At 44.5% G+C, this 16,522-nt stretch overlaps 1 protein-coding gene across 8 annotated transcripts in view; it reads left to right on the forward strand.

Annotated features, from left to right (window-relative positions):
* Window positions 1-16,522, forward strand: part of Arhgef33 (Rho guanine nucleotide exchange factor 33) — an 87,343-nt gene that overhangs the window by 296 nt on the left and 70,525 nt on the right. For 7 of the 8 annotated variants that reach the window (XM_041630947.1, XM_041630948.1, XM_041630951.1 and 4 more), the window contains exon 2: window positions 6,003-6,074. The exons of the other annotated variant lie outside the window; for it this stretch is intronic. The gene's annotated coding sequence lies outside the window, so the exon portion shown is untranslated. The remainder of the gene's footprint in view (window positions 1-6,002; window positions 6,075-16,522) is intronic. 8 annotated transcript variants of the gene reach the window in all.

The raw sequence follows: 16,522 nt of genomic DNA on the forward strand, positions 1-16,522 counted from the left end.
CATTTATTTTCAAAAAATTATTTAGAGCAGACATTCAAATAAGTAACTTTTACTTCAGGAGCTAGAGTTTGTAAGGCAGCCATTCATTCCTTGGTTAATGTTTATATTATGTCTAAGCTACCTTTGCAGGCTGTCAGCTCACAAGATGCCTGGGGACTGAAGTGCTTCTGTACATTTTCATATTTAGTGGAAGCTGGGTTAAATTTTAACAATAGTTTTAGAAAGGATGCTTGAATTCTAGATTCACACGGCAGCGTTAAGTCAACATGCGTATGCCTCTTTGGGATTAAGAATAATTAAAGCATGAAAACGATCAGCGATGGTGAATGGTTAGTTTATGCCTCTTTGACAAAGAGAAAGGGAGAGGAGTTTTGGTCAGAGCTCAGTGTTCTATGTACAGTAACAGACTGAGCATGTATGTGCATGAGTTCATCACACAGAGGCAGGTATCTGTGAAACATTTCTAAACAGTTCACGGGGGCTCGGGGTGGGATGACAAAAACTAATTTCACTCAGAAGCTTACAAGTTTGGAAAGTTTCTAAGTCCATACAGTTAGTACTGCTGTTACATGCATTTTCCTGTGATGCCCTAACAATTGGCGCTGCAGTGACATGCATTTTCCTGTGATGCCCTAACAGTTGGCGCTGCCGTTACACACTTTGTGACGCTGAGGCAGTAGTGTATGGACGTCCAGACTCGCCTTTGTGCTCCTATTTTCCCCAAGTAGCTCCTTTCAGTACAGAGTCACATCACGCAGAATATTGATATTTCAGTGAAGGTGACTTTGGAAAGATTCAACATAAATGACCAGAAATTTGTATCAGAGAAAGAATTTTCACACCTTTATCCCCAAACTGTTTCCACGAACTCTAATTAGGATTCCTATTTTTGTTGATCCATCACTATGAAAGAGTGTTTGAAAACTCAGGATTTTGAAAGGAAGATCATATTGTTATTAATTTTGTTTCAGTGCTGGGGATTAAATTTAGGGTGTTACCTATTCAAACACCCTACCTCTGAACTATATTCCCAGCTCCTGTCATTGAAATTACTTATTTTTATTTTATGTGCATTGGTGTTCTGCCTACATGTGTATCTGTATGAGGATGTTGGATTCTGGAATTAGCGATAGCTGTGAGCTGCCCTGTGGGTGCTGGGAATTGAACCCCGGTTCCCTGGAAGAGCTGCAAGAGCTCTTAACCCTCCAACCCTACTATTAACTTTTAATACAAACAGAAAGGAAATGTTTTCAAGCTAAGCATTAGCAGAGAAGTTCCAAGCAAAGACTTCATATGTATTTACTTGATTTCTTTGGAGCAGAAGTGAGAAGACTCCCATATTCTCTATCCCTCCCTCCCCTCCCCTCTCCATAGTCCTACACCTCTGTGTGGCCAGACACCTGGAAATCCTAGGCAATGTCAGAGCCCTCTGCTGGTTCTTCTAGTCACCTCTAATACTTCCCTTAATAACAGTAACTCAACTCTTAGTTTTTGGGGCTCAAAGAGAGTTCCAAGGATCTCTGGAAAGTAGTCTTCCTACCAAAAAAAAAAAAAAAAAAAAAATCAAAAAACCAAAAAACCAAGAAAAAGTAAAATGAAACATTTTTGCATGCAATTTCAGATTTGTAGGTAGTTTGAAAATCCAATTTATAACCCCCCTGCCATACACAGAGAGAGAGAGACATACACAGACAGCAAGATGAAGACATTGATATTTTGTTTTTGAGACAGGGTCTCACGTATTCTAGGCTGACCTCAAGCCATAGAAGTAGGCAGGGTAACCTTGAACTTCTGCCTCTCCTGCCACCTCCCCAATGCTGGGATTGTAGAGGGAGGACACCTTGGTTTTTTAAAAAGAACATTTGACTTTGATTTTAGGACAGGCATATGATTTGTCTAATGTTTTTTTTTTTTTAGTTTCTGAATTTCTATAAAATGTAAAAATCATTAAGATAATGACTCTAGTTTTCTCTCAGGGACAGGGTCAAATTGCTGCTTCTGTCCTCTTTTAGCCCCTCCCCCAGGCACCCAGTTTGCTTAAGACCGAAGGGCGGCGTAACCAGCATCTGTCGCATTGCTGTGGTCAGGCACCTAGGACTTGATTAATCACTTGTGCCTCTGGAGAAAGCTCTAGAAACCACTTTACTGTCACTGAAGAAAAAGAAAATCTTCATTTTGTTTTAAAGGCATGTACAGTGCCCCAAATAAGATAAGCTAAACGGGGCACACGCTGCTCAGGAGCAGAGAGGATTTTCTTCTGTTTAGTAGTTTGGAGAGTTTGGTCTTGCTGGTTCCTGCCATGTTGATAAAAAGGTGATCTTGGAATCATCAGACAATAGAGGAGAATGTGGCGCTGGTCAGTGCTCAAATCTGTCCATCTGGAGACATCTATAGGGTTTCTCTTAAGACCAGGAAGTGCCTATCTTGGATTCATCCTCGGGACCTACTTAACTCAAAGTTATGTAAGGGTCCATGCTAATTCCTTTTCTTATCGCCCAGGCTCTGGTGGCATGGTTTGGGTGAGCAACAAAGAAACAAATATCTCAAGATTTTTATGCTCTTTAAAAAGTCCCCTTCCTTTGGATTGTTTATATAATGTAGGGTGGTTAGAGAGAGTCCATAAAGATGGATGTAGGGGTCACTTGTGAGGTGTGGAAGGAACTGAGGTAGCATGGTGATGCATGGATGGAATCCTAGCACTGGGGGAACTGGGGCAGGATTAGCATATGTTTAAGGCCAGCCTAGGCTGCGAAGTGGATTCTGTGTGTGTGTGTGTGTGTGTGTGTGTGTGTGTGTGTGAGAGAGAGAGAGAGAGAGAGAGAGAGAGAGAGAGAGAGAGGATCCAGCTGTGTAAATTGCCCTTCCACTATTTAGCTGATGACCATATTTCTTTGGAATCCCCCAACCCCTTTTCTAGTGCTCAAGAATAAGCCCAGGGCACGGGACATACTAGGTCAACTTTTTACCACTGAGCTATGCACTGCACACACTGGGTCAACATTTTATCACCAAGCTATGCACTACACATACTGGGTCAACATTTTATCACCAAGCTATGCACTGCACACACTGGGTCAACATTTTACCACTGAGCTATGCCTCTAGCTCTAGCTGTATTTCTTTTACTTGGGGAAGGTGAAGGTGAGAAAGACTTTTCCTATGAATCCCAGGCTGGCTTTGAACCCACTGTGTAGCACAGGCTGGCCTATAAATTGTGTAGGTCCTCCTGCCTCAGCCTCTTGAGTGCCTGGATTCTAGGCATGTACCACCACTCCCAACCATGTTTGTCTTTATGAAGGTTGTTTGTGGCCACCTATCCTGTCTTTGGGCATAGCGCATTTCCAAATGACATTTGGCAAAAATAAAGCTATCTCTATTAATATTATACATATAAGAAGTTCATTATTACAGTGTGTTCAACCAGCTTTAGTTCCTCAGTTCCCGTCAGTTTTATTTTGTAAAATCTGTTACTGTTATATTTTCTACTTCTGAGTCTGTGCTAGAGTCTAACTGGTTTTCTTAAGCAAAGCAGGCATTCAGCTCACATAGGAACCAGTGACAGCCACTTCTATCTGTGCCCTCCTTTTTAATAGTAGCTTTCAAAATTCAGGCCATCACTATCTTTTCCCTGGGTTATTAAAGGGGCCTCCTCACTGGCCTCTCCACTTAGTACTCAAGCCATCCGCTTACCCAAAGCCTGACCTGTTGCTCCTCTGCTTAGAAACCTCAGCGACTCTGTTCTCTTTCTGCATTCCAACCCCCAACTGCATATCCACAGCCCCCGTCCGCCTGCCCAGATGGACCCTCTACTCCATTACCTGCTCCCCAGGATCCCCGCATCCACCTGTGCCTCACCTGTTCTGTTGTGATCCTGTTTTGTTTGTTTTTTTTACCATTTCCTGCAAAGCTGAGTTCAAAGCCTATTTTCCAGAAGCTGGAACTCATCCTGTGTCCTCTGAACTTATTCTGTTTTTCACACTGCCCTGTGGGTCCATTACAGCAGGGGCAGCATTTTAAGAATCTTTCACCACCATGCACACACCTTTTACACTACATGTGCTTAATAAATACTGTTGAGTTTAAGGAACTCTGTCTTTCTATAATCCACAAAGAAACGGGTATCTATCTATCATCTATCTATCTATCTATCTATCTATCTATCTATCTATCTATCTAGTGGGTTTTTGAGGCAGGGTTTCTCTATGTTGCCCTTGGTGTTCTGGAATTTGCTTTGTAGACCAGGCTGGCCTCGAACTCACAGATATCTATCTGCCTCTGTTCTCCGAGTGCTAGGATTAAAGGCGTGAACCACCAATGCCTGGCAGAAATGGAAATCTTAATTTTGGTCAATCTTTCTTTCTTTTCCTCCAAGAGTGGCCCAAGTTTTTATCTAAAGAGCTCCAATGAACGAGTGGTAAAACATGAGCGATGGGTGGGGTGGGGGGGATAAAACCGAGAGCTGGAGGGACACACTAGACTACTGAAGAGTAGACGGCCCAGCACTAGTAACTAGAAAGCACGGCTCAGAAGAAGTCTGAGAAAATGTTCCAGAATTAAAATAGCTGCTCTTATTTCTAGATAGTTTCCTGGGGAGGGAGGTTAGCATATCGGTAAGGATTGGGTTCATTTGTATATGATGGGGAAAGCTTATAACAAGGTATTTCTTTCTCATATTATTAAAAAAATAAGTAAGCAAAATGGAGACTTATAAAATCCAGAGGTGTTGAATCCATAACTCTGATGAGGGAACTGAACTCGGGACCTCTGGAAGAGCAGTCAGTGCTCTTACCCTCTGAGCCATCTCTCCAGCCCCATAACTCTGATGAGGGACTGAGGTTCCTTTGTGTGATTCATGCTTGGCACGCTGCTTCTTAGTCCGAAAGGTTACCAGGGCTCCGCTCAGCTCGCTGGTATTCAACCAACAGGAAGGAGGAATGGGAAGAAGAGGTGTTTTCTCTTTTTAAGAGAAAGTCTCACTATTTCTTTGTCCCATGGATAAAAACCTGGACTTGAGGCTGAGCTAACCATGAGGGAGAAAGGTCATATAGTCATTTACCAGAGATAATGAGCAGGAACTAGGGGTTGGAGGAAGAAGTATCCATTCTGGGCCACACTAGCTGTGTGTGATAGATCAGCATCAGGCTTGGCACTGCCGCTTCCAAGCGTTTAGAACAGAGCACAGCACCATGTACAAAGGCAAAATTTTAAGGAACTTCAAAATTGAAGGAAAAATTAAAAAAAAAAAAAAAAGAGCAAGCCGAGCTGGCATGAAACACAGATTCACTCTTGAGCAGATGATGGAGACTCAGCCATGGGTCCCTGTCCCCGTTCCTCTCCCTCCCTCCAGCCTCTCTGTCCCTTAGCCACGGTGACTGCTGTCCTAACTGTCCTCGTGTGGGTGGAGTGTGCAGCTGAATCCCCAGAGCTTCAGAGAATGAACTCTAAACAGCAGCTGCCTTGGGACCGGCCACCCTGCTGACAGAAACATACAAACCACATAGCGTTCCCCAAGGCAATTCCAACTTAATTTTATGACAGATCATCTCGATTAGCCCTCAGTGGAAAAACTCCTGACAAACCCGTTTCACCTGTCACTTGAAGTAGCCTTTTGAGACTTTAGAATGGGATACTGAGAGAGCAACCTTAGATTGTGGCTTGCTGTATTTTAGGGTCAGATCAACTGCTCTGAACTTGCTCTGAACTCTTGATGGAGCAAAGCCCCCAGTTCATTCTGTAGTGGTCCAGCTATAAAGTGCATTCTATCTTATAATGTGTGAGCCTTTAGAGTGGAGTCTAACTTACTACTCTGAAGGGATTGAGCTCTGAAGGAAAGGGACACAAGGACTTGCTTTTCTTTTTTAACTTGACATGAGTTTGAACCATTAGAGAATTTTAACAGTGAAATACAAATATAGTAAGATTTTGTCACACAATTAAATGGGGGAAGGATGGTAGAGAACATAAGGCAGTTGTCATTGTCAATGGCGTTTTGTCTTTTATAGACGCTCTAAAGTAATCAGGAAGAAGACTTCCAAAACCTGATGTGATGTCTCCTCCTGGAGACGAGGCGCAAGGTGAGTGAAAACGGCCAAGACCTTGTTTCTAGTGGGAGCACAGATAATGGACGGTGTGGTGCCGAACACTGATCCTTCCGGGAACAGAAGCATGCTATAAAAATGGAGTGGGATAACTTTGTAGGCCTCTGATTGGGAACTGCCAACTAGACAACAGTTCCTTTAGGTGGCAGTCAGAAACAATAGCCACCCTATAAACCATGTGCTACGTCCGACTCTTACTGCATGCATGAATGCTTACCTATAATATTGGCAAGGAACGAACTGCTTTATCTTTTTTTTATCCTTTTAAACTGTTTTATCTTATGGTATGTTTGAATGCTTACCTGTAATATTGACAAGGAACGACTGTTTTAATTTGAGTTCTATTTGGGATGTCTTTGGGGATTGCAAACACCCTCTGGAAAGATGGTGTTGATCCAGTATGTTCTGAGCCCCCACTTTATTCTGGCTTTGTCACATAATAACTCTATGGACTATACAGCTCATGTAATGTCCACTTATAGTTGAGGAAATGGACTTACCAACATTAGTGAACTTGTATTTTGGATTTGTGTTTTGTGTATGGGTGTGTGGGTACACGCACACGCAGGTACATTTACCAGTGTCTCCGTGGAGGCCAGAAGTCAGCCTTGGAATCTTCTCTATAGCTCTCCATCTTTTTTTTTTAATATTTATTTATTTATTATGTATAAATATTCTGTCTGTGTGTATGCCTGCAGACCAGAAGAGGGCACCAGACCCCATTACAGATGGTTGTGAGCCACCATGTGGTTGCTGGGAATTGAACTCAAGACCTTTGGAAGAGCAGGCAATGCTCTTAACCTCTGAGCCATCTCTCCAGCCCCTAGCTCTCCATCTTGTTCTTTGAGACAGAGTCTCTCACTGAAACTGGCACTCAGGTTCAGTTAGGTTGACTGGTCAATGAGCTTCCAGGATCTGCTTGTCCCCATCTCTTTCTAGCACTGGGGCCATAGATGGCTTTTGGAGGGCAGTGCTGGGCATTTGAACCCAGGTTCTCATGCTTGCATAGTAAGTACTGGCCTATCTGCCTAACCCAAAGATTTCTTACCTTTCCCAGGATGACAAAACTAACTCAATAGATTTGCAGCCAAATGTTGACATGGTTAGGAAAATAGCCCTGCCCAGGTATAAGCCCAGCAGCACTAAGAGAATGAGGCAGGAGGATTGCTAATAGTTCCAGGTCAGACTGGACTACATAATGAATTCTAGCTCAGCCTGAGCTATAGAGTCAGCATTTGTCTTAAAAAGTAAATGGACATGGGGCTGGAGGGATGGCTGGCTCAGCAGTTAAGAGCACTGGTTGCTCTTCCAGAGGATCCAGGTTTGATTTCCCAGAATCCACATGCCAGCTTACAACCATCTGTAACTCTAGTTCCAGGAGATTTGACAACCTGTTTCTGACCTCTGTGGGCACTGCACACACATGGTGGACAACATATACACAGACAAAACACATATAAAATAATAATCTAAGATAAATAGTTGAAAAAACCCCAGTTTAATAGTTCATTTTAAAATTCAAACTACTCAATGCTTATTATAAGACAAACAGACTCGTGTCTGTGAGATGCCTGGCGGGTGGAGGCACTTGCCACCAAGTCTGGTGACCCAAGACCAAGCTGCCTATGTGGAAGAAGGAGAGGACAACTCTCGCAGTTGTCCTTTGATATCCACAGTGTGCAGTGGGATGCTCGCACCACCCATAAATTAAAAAATGTAGAAATGAAAACATTTGAGAAGCAAATAAACAATGTAATGAAGACGAGTAACTAAAGCTTGAGAGCCCCCCCATCCCTCACCCCACCCGTCTAACACTGTCAGTATTTTGTCAGAAATCCTTGCCCGTCTTTGCTTTCATCCAGCCTAATGGAAACACATGCTGTAATTGCAGCGATGGGAAACGAAGGCAGGGGGATTACCGTAAGAGGAAAAAGAAACCAAGAGCAGAGGAAGTGGATTCACTATGTATCTTTACTGGAATAAACAACAAACATCAAACACTTCTCACTCAACAAACAGGGGCATCTTCAGACAGAAACCCTGAGAAAGGAACTCAGTTTTCCAGGAACCCACAGTCTAGTGCAGTGGCACCTCAATTATTTTTGAGGGAGTAATTATGGACTCTTTGAGAGACAGGTATGCGCTCTAAATCCTGTCCCAGAAGAAATAAATGTGCTTAAAAATTTTCCTGTAATCCAGAAGATTTGTGGGCACCCTGATTTATATGAAGTCCTAATCTATAAAGAGGCATTTAAATCAATTAATTATTTGATATAAGCACCATCATAAGAATGTGGAGAGAGGAGCTGGAGAGGTTGCTCAGTGGTTAAGAGCACTGACTACTCTTCCAGAGGACCAGGGTTCGATTCCCAGCACCCACATGGCAGCTCACAACTGTCTGTGAATCCAGTTCCAAGGGATCCAACACCCTCACACAGACATATATGAAGCAAAAACACCAATACGTATAAAATAAATAAATTAAAAAAAAAAGAATATGGAGAGATGCTATGGCAACCCAGAAAAGCAGGACTTCTAGGTGTGGTGCCCACCTATCATCCCAGCATCTGGGAAATTGAGGCAGAAGGCCCAGGAGTTCAAGGCCAGCCCGAGTTTCGTGAGACCCTGTCTCAACAAAACAACACAATCAGAAAGAGCAACTGTAAAATCAGGACCCAACTTCACTAGGACAGGTCGTGAAAACCAGAGAACAGTGACACTCTGAACCTCGACGGACTCCAGAAGCTGGAGAGCTAGCTCAGTTTTGGGGAGGGGGGAGACTATCCAGCGTTTGGGGGTCTAGCATCAACAAAGCCCAGAGACCAGAAAGGACAGGGAACTATGTCACCTTGGCTTTTAAAGAATTACATTTTGGTGTATGCACCAAGGTGTAATGTGAAGTCGGAGGACTTGGTGGAAGCCAGTTCTTTTCTTCTGCCATATGAGTCCCTCCTCAGACTTGACAGCAAGCACCTTTGTCTGCTGAGCCACCTCACTGGCCCTGGCTTTGGGCTTTTGAGACAGGGACTTAGATATTCCAAACCAACCTCAAATTTGTGTAGCCAGGGATGACCTTGGTTTCCCAATCCTCCTGCCTCCATATCCAAAAGGCTGGGGCCACAGACATGAATCACCATGCCTGGCTCTGACTGCCTCTGCCGCAGGATCCCAGCCTGAGACTGTGAGGCTGTAACTCAGTGGTAGAACGCTTATCTAGCGTGCACAAGGTCCTGGCATCAATCTCCAGCACTATAGAAGATGAAAATAATAAAAGTTAAAATAAGAGAAATTCCCCTGACTCAGCCTGGGATTACTGGCTAAATAACCTGCTCTGTAAAAGTCACATTATCCAGATCACATGGGGCCAGGCGGAAGGCTGCTGGCTTACAAGGGAAACCGAGGTAAGTCCAGAAACTACCTGTAAGAGGACTTACATTTCAGACAATATGTTTTCTGTGGGCTGCAGGCAATCAGGTTGGAGTCAGCCCTTTTGGTACATGGCTCCCTCTCAGGTCTGCTCTTTTTCTCCTTCTGGATCCCGTAGCTCCAGTGAGTCCTTTGCAGCCAGCAGGAAAGAGAGTGCAGGGGGCTAGGCCCTCAGCATCTCAGCCTGAGTTGTGGTCCTCGTGTAATTCTTTTTGTAAACTGGCTCTGCAAAGCAAGGTTTGCATAGAATGGCCCACCTGGTTCGTTTCCGTTTGGCTGTGCTTAACCTTACATACCTAACTAAAATCCTAATATTGGTCTAACCCTCTGCTTGGTGACTTCATAAAGTCCCAAAGACACTTCACTGGATAAATTAAAACATTATTATTAATTTAAATTTTCTTAGGTACTATAAAGGCTTCAAAGAGTAAGCTTGCATATATTGTACATATTCCTATATGTATATATCATATATCCTCCCACTTTTTGCTGGGTTTGCCTGGGCTGACCTTTAACTCCTGATCCTCTGGCTTCAGCCTCCTGAGCACTAGGATTACAGATGCGTGCTACCACACCTGGCTCTACATAATGTATTTATAACCTTTTAGTACAAAGAAGCATTTGCTCTCTAGCAAACCATAATCCTATGCAAGACTTCTTGTCTATATATTTGAATAGTGGACTTTAAAAAAAAAAACAAAATTTACGATTTAGGTAAATGTTATTGATTCCCCCTTGGCAAGTCTTCTCTTTTTCAATTCATTATGAAATAAAAAGAACAGGTCTCCTTGCTATTAATATGAACAAATAAAACTCCGTGTGGTTTTTTTTTAGGAAAAGAAATTATCAGCCATAAGGGTGAGCACACATTGAGAGATACAGCCAGTGACAGAGGACTGTGGATAAGTGTCATGAACACATTTATCTTCAAAACCCAAGCAAATTTTGTATCCTATAAAATGTCTGAGCATTCAGGGTAGAGAGATGGCTCAGTGGGCAAGGGTCAAGCATGAGAACATGAATTTGGATCCCCAGAAGCCATGTAAAAAGCCAGGCACAGCGGTGTTCACCTGTAATCCCAGAGCTGGAGAGCGGAGGCAGGAGGATCCCTGGGGCTCATTGGCCAGACACTCACAGCAATCTGAGCTCCTGGGTCAGTGAGAGAGCCTGCTTCAAAAGATAAGGTGGGAAGCAACTAAAGAAGACACCAGATGTCAACTTTTGGTCTCCACAGGCACATACATACACATGTACACACATCCATGCACACATGTATAAATGTACACACACCCCAAATACCAAAGCATCCAAAGTACATGATAATCTAATTTTTTTTCTTAAAATTGAGTAAATTGTGTAGGAGGAGATGATTTATCCTCAGGCTTCAAATCTAGCACACCAGGGTAGGAAGAGGTGGCGCTCTGTGAAATGCACGGGGTTCAGAAGGGCATTACTGCATGGCCTCTCTTAGAAGTGGGGTCTAAAGGTCAAAGTCCCAGAGAGGACAATGGGGGTTCCTAGAGCCTGGGGATGGATGGTACAGAGGGAGGATGGGGAGACACTGGTCCAAGTGTGCAGGTTTCTGACAGGAAGACCAGATGGCTCATTTGTCGTATTTTTTTTGACAATTTAAAACTGTTTTTTTTTAAAAGAAAGATCGGTTGAACAGAAAATTGGCCATAGTAAATAATATATTGTACATGCCTGTCACGCCCCACCTCGTCCAGCAAGGATGACGCGCGACACACCGGAGCTCTTCTCACTGCAGTTTATTCCAGGACTTTATTCACTTTCTCTCTCTTTTCCCCTCTCTCTCCGAGCAAACCTCTCCCAGCCCTTAAGTAGGCATGGGCTGCCAACCCCGAACTGCCAGGTGGGCACTGCCCATAGGTTCACGCATATGCAGGCAGCTGATGATCATTGGGTTATCATAGCATAAGTCAGGTCTTAGCCATAGGAGTTGATTATACATCTCCATCAGGTGTGACTCCACGCAGCTCGCTACAGTTCCCCCTGTTGTTTTGTAAAGCCACAGGTAAGAGTAGAGGTCTGATCTCTGTTAAAAATGGAACATGTACTAGTGTTTGTCCAGGTGTCATCCACTCAGAGAACACTAGACCTGTCTGGTGCCTTTTTACAGAGGTGGGAGCTAGACACCAACCCACATGCAATCAGACTTGCTCTTCTTGAGGCTGATGTATGCTTACCTCAAGTGCAGTGCGCAAGCCTCGCATCCTGTGCTCAAATATAGATAACCAAGCTTGAGGGGACTGTCCTGCTTCAAAGACCGTGAAGGCCTGAATGATCATAACTGCATTGCTATGCTGTGAAACCTTATGTGGCAAATGCACCATAGGCATACCAGGGAGGCAAGCACCATTAAGCCTGTTAGGGCTCTTATCCCGCCCACTCCTTCAGATGATCCATGGAGTGATCCAGGAAGATAGTTCTTCTGCCAGGCTGGTATCCATGCGTGTGGAATTTGCAGTCACAATTGTCACTCACAACTTTTCCAGTTGTTGTTCGAATTCACCAGACCTATAAGATAGCTAGACAATTCTTTAAATTTTTAAAATTCTTTTAAATTTTTTTAAATTCTTTAAATTTTTCATATCACACACAGCCCCAGATACTTCCATTCACAGCCAAGCTGAGCCAATTGCCACAGCCACGGCTGTGCTTGCGGCAGCAGCAAGGGCAGTCAGAACTGGTAGCAGAGGGGCCAGCACAGAGGAGGGGAAGGGTAGACAATCTTGCTTTCCCCTCCCTGGCTTTCCTCTGCCTGCTCCTGTCATTAGGAGTGGCTTTGCCATGACCCCAGGAGCAGTCAGAAACCACTGCTCCTTCAGCAGTCCCCTAAATAACATACCCCAGCTGCCATACTCCCATGGCTCATTTATTCCTGTCAGCTGAGTGCATGGAAGACACCTCCCTTGTGCACCTCTTTGGCTTCCCTAGCAACCCAGCTGATCCTGCTTCTGCTCTGAAGCCCCCCCCCCCCCCCCCCCCCCCCCCCCCCCCCCCCCCCGCGCTTAAAACCGTTTTAGGAAATTTGGGTGTTGTCGCGTTGTCTGTCTGGCTACTTTCTGCTGAGCGGGGACATTGCATTCTCAAAGGTATTTACTACAATCTACTGCCATTTTCCTGTTGCGCTAGGACTCAGGTCTCAGCAAGGGGGGGGGGGGCGTGCTGCGCTTCTATGCCCTGAGGCAGGTCCTGGTGTTTGCAGCTTAGTGGACCCTCAATGCTGCTTGGCCTTGGAGCCGCAGCTGCTCACACTCCACTGCAAACTCTGGAGGTGTCGGTAATTCAAACCACATGAATATAACTTCCTTTCTTAGCATACCTTGTTCAGTGACAAAATCCAGATCTCTACCAAGCTTATCCCAGGATGACACATTAAGATTGCCAGAGACGGCAAACCAAGGAGCAATTGTGTCACATTTAGCCAAAACCTCTCCAAAGCATTCCGTAACAGCCAGAAAAATCAGGTGTGATGTTGAAGCGCCCATTCTAAAATCCCATTCTTAAACCGTCCACTTTGGTCGTGGCCCTCACTTTAAACCGTCCACTTTGATCGTGGCTCTGACTTTAAACCGTCCGCTTTGGTCGCGGCCCTATTACCCCCACTCTCCCTTCTTCTACCGGCGAGAGCAGAAAACCCGCTTTTTGTCGCGGATCCCCAATCTTTACCTTGAGGATTATTTGGTGCACCCCCTGACTGCAGTAAGTTCTGGGCTCCATGGAGAGAGGTTTGGAGGTTCCCCATACGAGGCCACCACTTGTCACGGCTCTACCTTGTCCGCAAGGATGACGCGACCACCGGAGCTCTTCTTGCAGCAGTTTTCAGGACTTTATTCACAGCAATCTATCTCCTTCTCCTTCTCTTTCTCTCTCTTTTCTCCTCTCTCTCTTTTTCCTCTCTCTTTCTTCTCTCTCCTTGGGCAAACCCTCTCCCAGCCTTTAAGTAGGCATGGGCTGCCAACCCCGAACTGCCAGGTGGGCACTGCCCATAGGTTCACCCATATGCAGGCAGCTGATAATCATTGAGTGATCATAGCACAGGTCAAGCCTTAGCCATAGGAGTTGATTATACATTCCATCAGGTGTGACACCATGCAGCTTGCTACACACGCCAAAATTGTTAAAGATTAATTTCAAACGTTCCTACCATACATGATAATAAATAAATGAGATGATGAACATGGTAACTAGATTGATTTAATCAATACACATTGTATGAAAATATAACATCACACTGAATCTAAAAGCATATGCAACTATAATACACTTGTAATTGGTCAATTAAAGTTTTTAAGAGGGTAAGAGAGTAGATAATGAGGTGAATATAATAAAAAATATTATAGACATGTATGAAATTGTCAAAGAATAAATAAAAATATTTTAAAAGTAAATAAAAAGGAAAAAATTAAAAGTTTAAGCTCTATGGTAGCAGGGACCTCTAACTAAGAGGCTGGGGAAGGAGCATTGTGAGTTCATGGCCGCTACTGCTCACAGCCAGACCTAGTTTCAATACCCAAACCCCAAACCCAGCATCTGATAGGTACAACAGGTGCAGAAAGACCAGCAAGGCTTACAGAAGTGGTTCTCAGCCTTCCTTTGTTTAATATGGTTCCTCATGTTGTGGTGACCCCCAGCCATAGAACTGTCTCCTGGTTACTTTTGCTACTGTGATGAATGGTATGTGTACATCTGATATGTGACCCCTGTGGCAGGGTTCTTCGGCCCCCTAAATGGGAACAGACTCACAGGGTGAGTTCACGTTGGACACCAGTTGAGAAATGCTGACTTACAGTATTGTGATGGTTCCATCAGGAAGGCAATAACGCTGTGGCGTGAGAACACAACAGAAGACAGCCTGGCTAATTATGCCTTGGAGAATCAGGCAGGCGTCCCTGAGAAAGAAAGGGGTGTGTGAGTTGAGACTACGAAGATAAGAAGCATCCTTCTGGAGCTGGGCAGTGGGGACATACATCTTTAATCCCAGCATTCACCAGGCAGAGCTCTGAGAATTCAAGGACAGCCTGGTCTACAGAATGAGCTCCAGGACAGCCAAGGCTACACATAGAAACCCTGTCTTGAAAAAAACAACAGCAACAAAGTATTTTCCTTTGTAAGAAAATATCTTTAGGCTAGAGAGAGGAGATGGCAGTTCAGAGCACTTGCTGTGGTGGCAGAGGGCCCAGGTTCGGTTCTCAGCACTTACAAGGTAGCTCCCAACCCTCTGTAATTCCAGCTCCAGGTACTGTGATACCCTCTTCTGGCCTCCACAGATAACGCTATGCACATAGCGCACACACGTGTGTGGGGAAATCAACTCATACACATAAAATAAAAATAATAAAATTTCAAAATTTATTTTGAATATAAGTTGGAGAGGAAGAAGATGTGACATGAATGTGCGTGGTGACATGCATGGGCTATGCTTATTCACACACCTGGATCCCATGTGCGTGGTGACATGCATGGGCTATGCTTATTCACACACCTGGATCCCATGTGCGTGGTGACATGCATGGGCTATGATTATTCACACACCTGGATCCCATGTGCGTGGTGACATGCATGGGCTATGATTATTCACACACCTGGATCACATATGCCAGCTACTATAAAGTTTAGTTTGAGTTTCTGTGAACCAGAGACGAGAAGACATTAGCTAGTTCCATTACTAACGGCCAGAAGCAGTAAAATCGTGCCAGCTAACGTATGGCTGGCAGTAGTGACATGTGAAGCCACCCAGCAGCCTTTCTGAGACTCCAACTAGAAGAGGGAGTGGCCCCAGAGGGCATAGCGAGCTAATATAGGTCATAGGAGCTGACGTCATCGTAGGAGCTGATGGGCTGGTAGAAGTGTCAGCAGGGCTCCAGAGACAGCTGGATCACATTGCATGAGGGTAAGCAAGGATCCCCCACCACTCTGCCATTGGTACAGCTGTCACTCAGCTCTGGCCTCCCACTGCGTGGCCCACAGCAAAAGCCCCTAAGGGAACCAGACTCGGTCTTAAAAGCCTTTTGGTGTCTACCTGTTTCTTTTCAAGCGTATATCTAGTATAACCCCCCAAATCATTACTAAACTCTCTTAGTCTCATTCAAGGGATGTTTTGGTACCTCTGATAGGTAGGTACCCAGGCAGCCCCAAGCCAGCTCTGATCTCTTGTGTAGGCCAGTGGATGCCGAGTGCCTGCATGCTGGTGGCTTCCTTTGCAGGGTCAAATGGATTGACCCGGAACTTTTTTTTTTATATTTATTATATATATTATTATATATTATATTTATTTATTTATTATGTATACAATGTTCTGTCTGTGTGTATGCCTGCAGGCCAGAAGAGGGCACCAGACATCATTACAGATGGTTGTGAGCCACCATGTGGTTTCTGGGAATTGAACTCAGGACCTTTGGAAGAGCAGGCAATGCTCTTAACCGCTGAGCCATCTCTCCAGCCCCAACTTCCCTATTCTTTTTTTTTAAAAAATATTTATTTATTTATTATGTATACAATATTCTGTCTGTGTGTATGTGTGCAGGCCAGAAGAGGACACCAGACCTCATTACAGATGGTTGTGAGCCACCATGTGGTTGCTGGGAATTGAACTCAGGACCTTTGGAAGAGCAGGCAATGCTCTTAACCACTGAGCCATCTCTCCAGCCCCCCAACTTCCCTATTCTTGCTCTTGCGGTAGAAACCAGTACTTGAGCAAGGCTCGTTTCTGAGCTAGGTGCTTTGGACCACAGAAGTATAATGTGTGGTCTTTACCCTTGAAGGTATTTGTGTTAACTCCTCAGAACAATCCAGGCTTCACTGTCTCCTTCATCTCTCTCTGTTGAGCTCAGCCTGGGGCTCGACCTTCCAACTCTGCTCTAGGCAGAATCGCAAAGCACAGTGACCCCGGCTGCTGGAGACTTACACCAAAGCCTGAGTCAACCTGGCCTTAGAGAGCTTAAACAGTTTCCCCAAGGTCAGCCAGCTTTTAT

The sequence above is a fragment of the Microtus oregoni genome, unplaced genomic scaffold, assembly GCF_018167655.1.
Source record: "Microtus oregoni isolate MIOR12 unplaced genomic scaffold, Mior012 000036F_ref0000092, whole genome shotgun sequence".
Taxonomy (NCBI): domain Eukaryota; kingdom Metazoa; phylum Chordata; class Mammalia; order Rodentia; family Cricetidae; genus Microtus; species Microtus oregoni.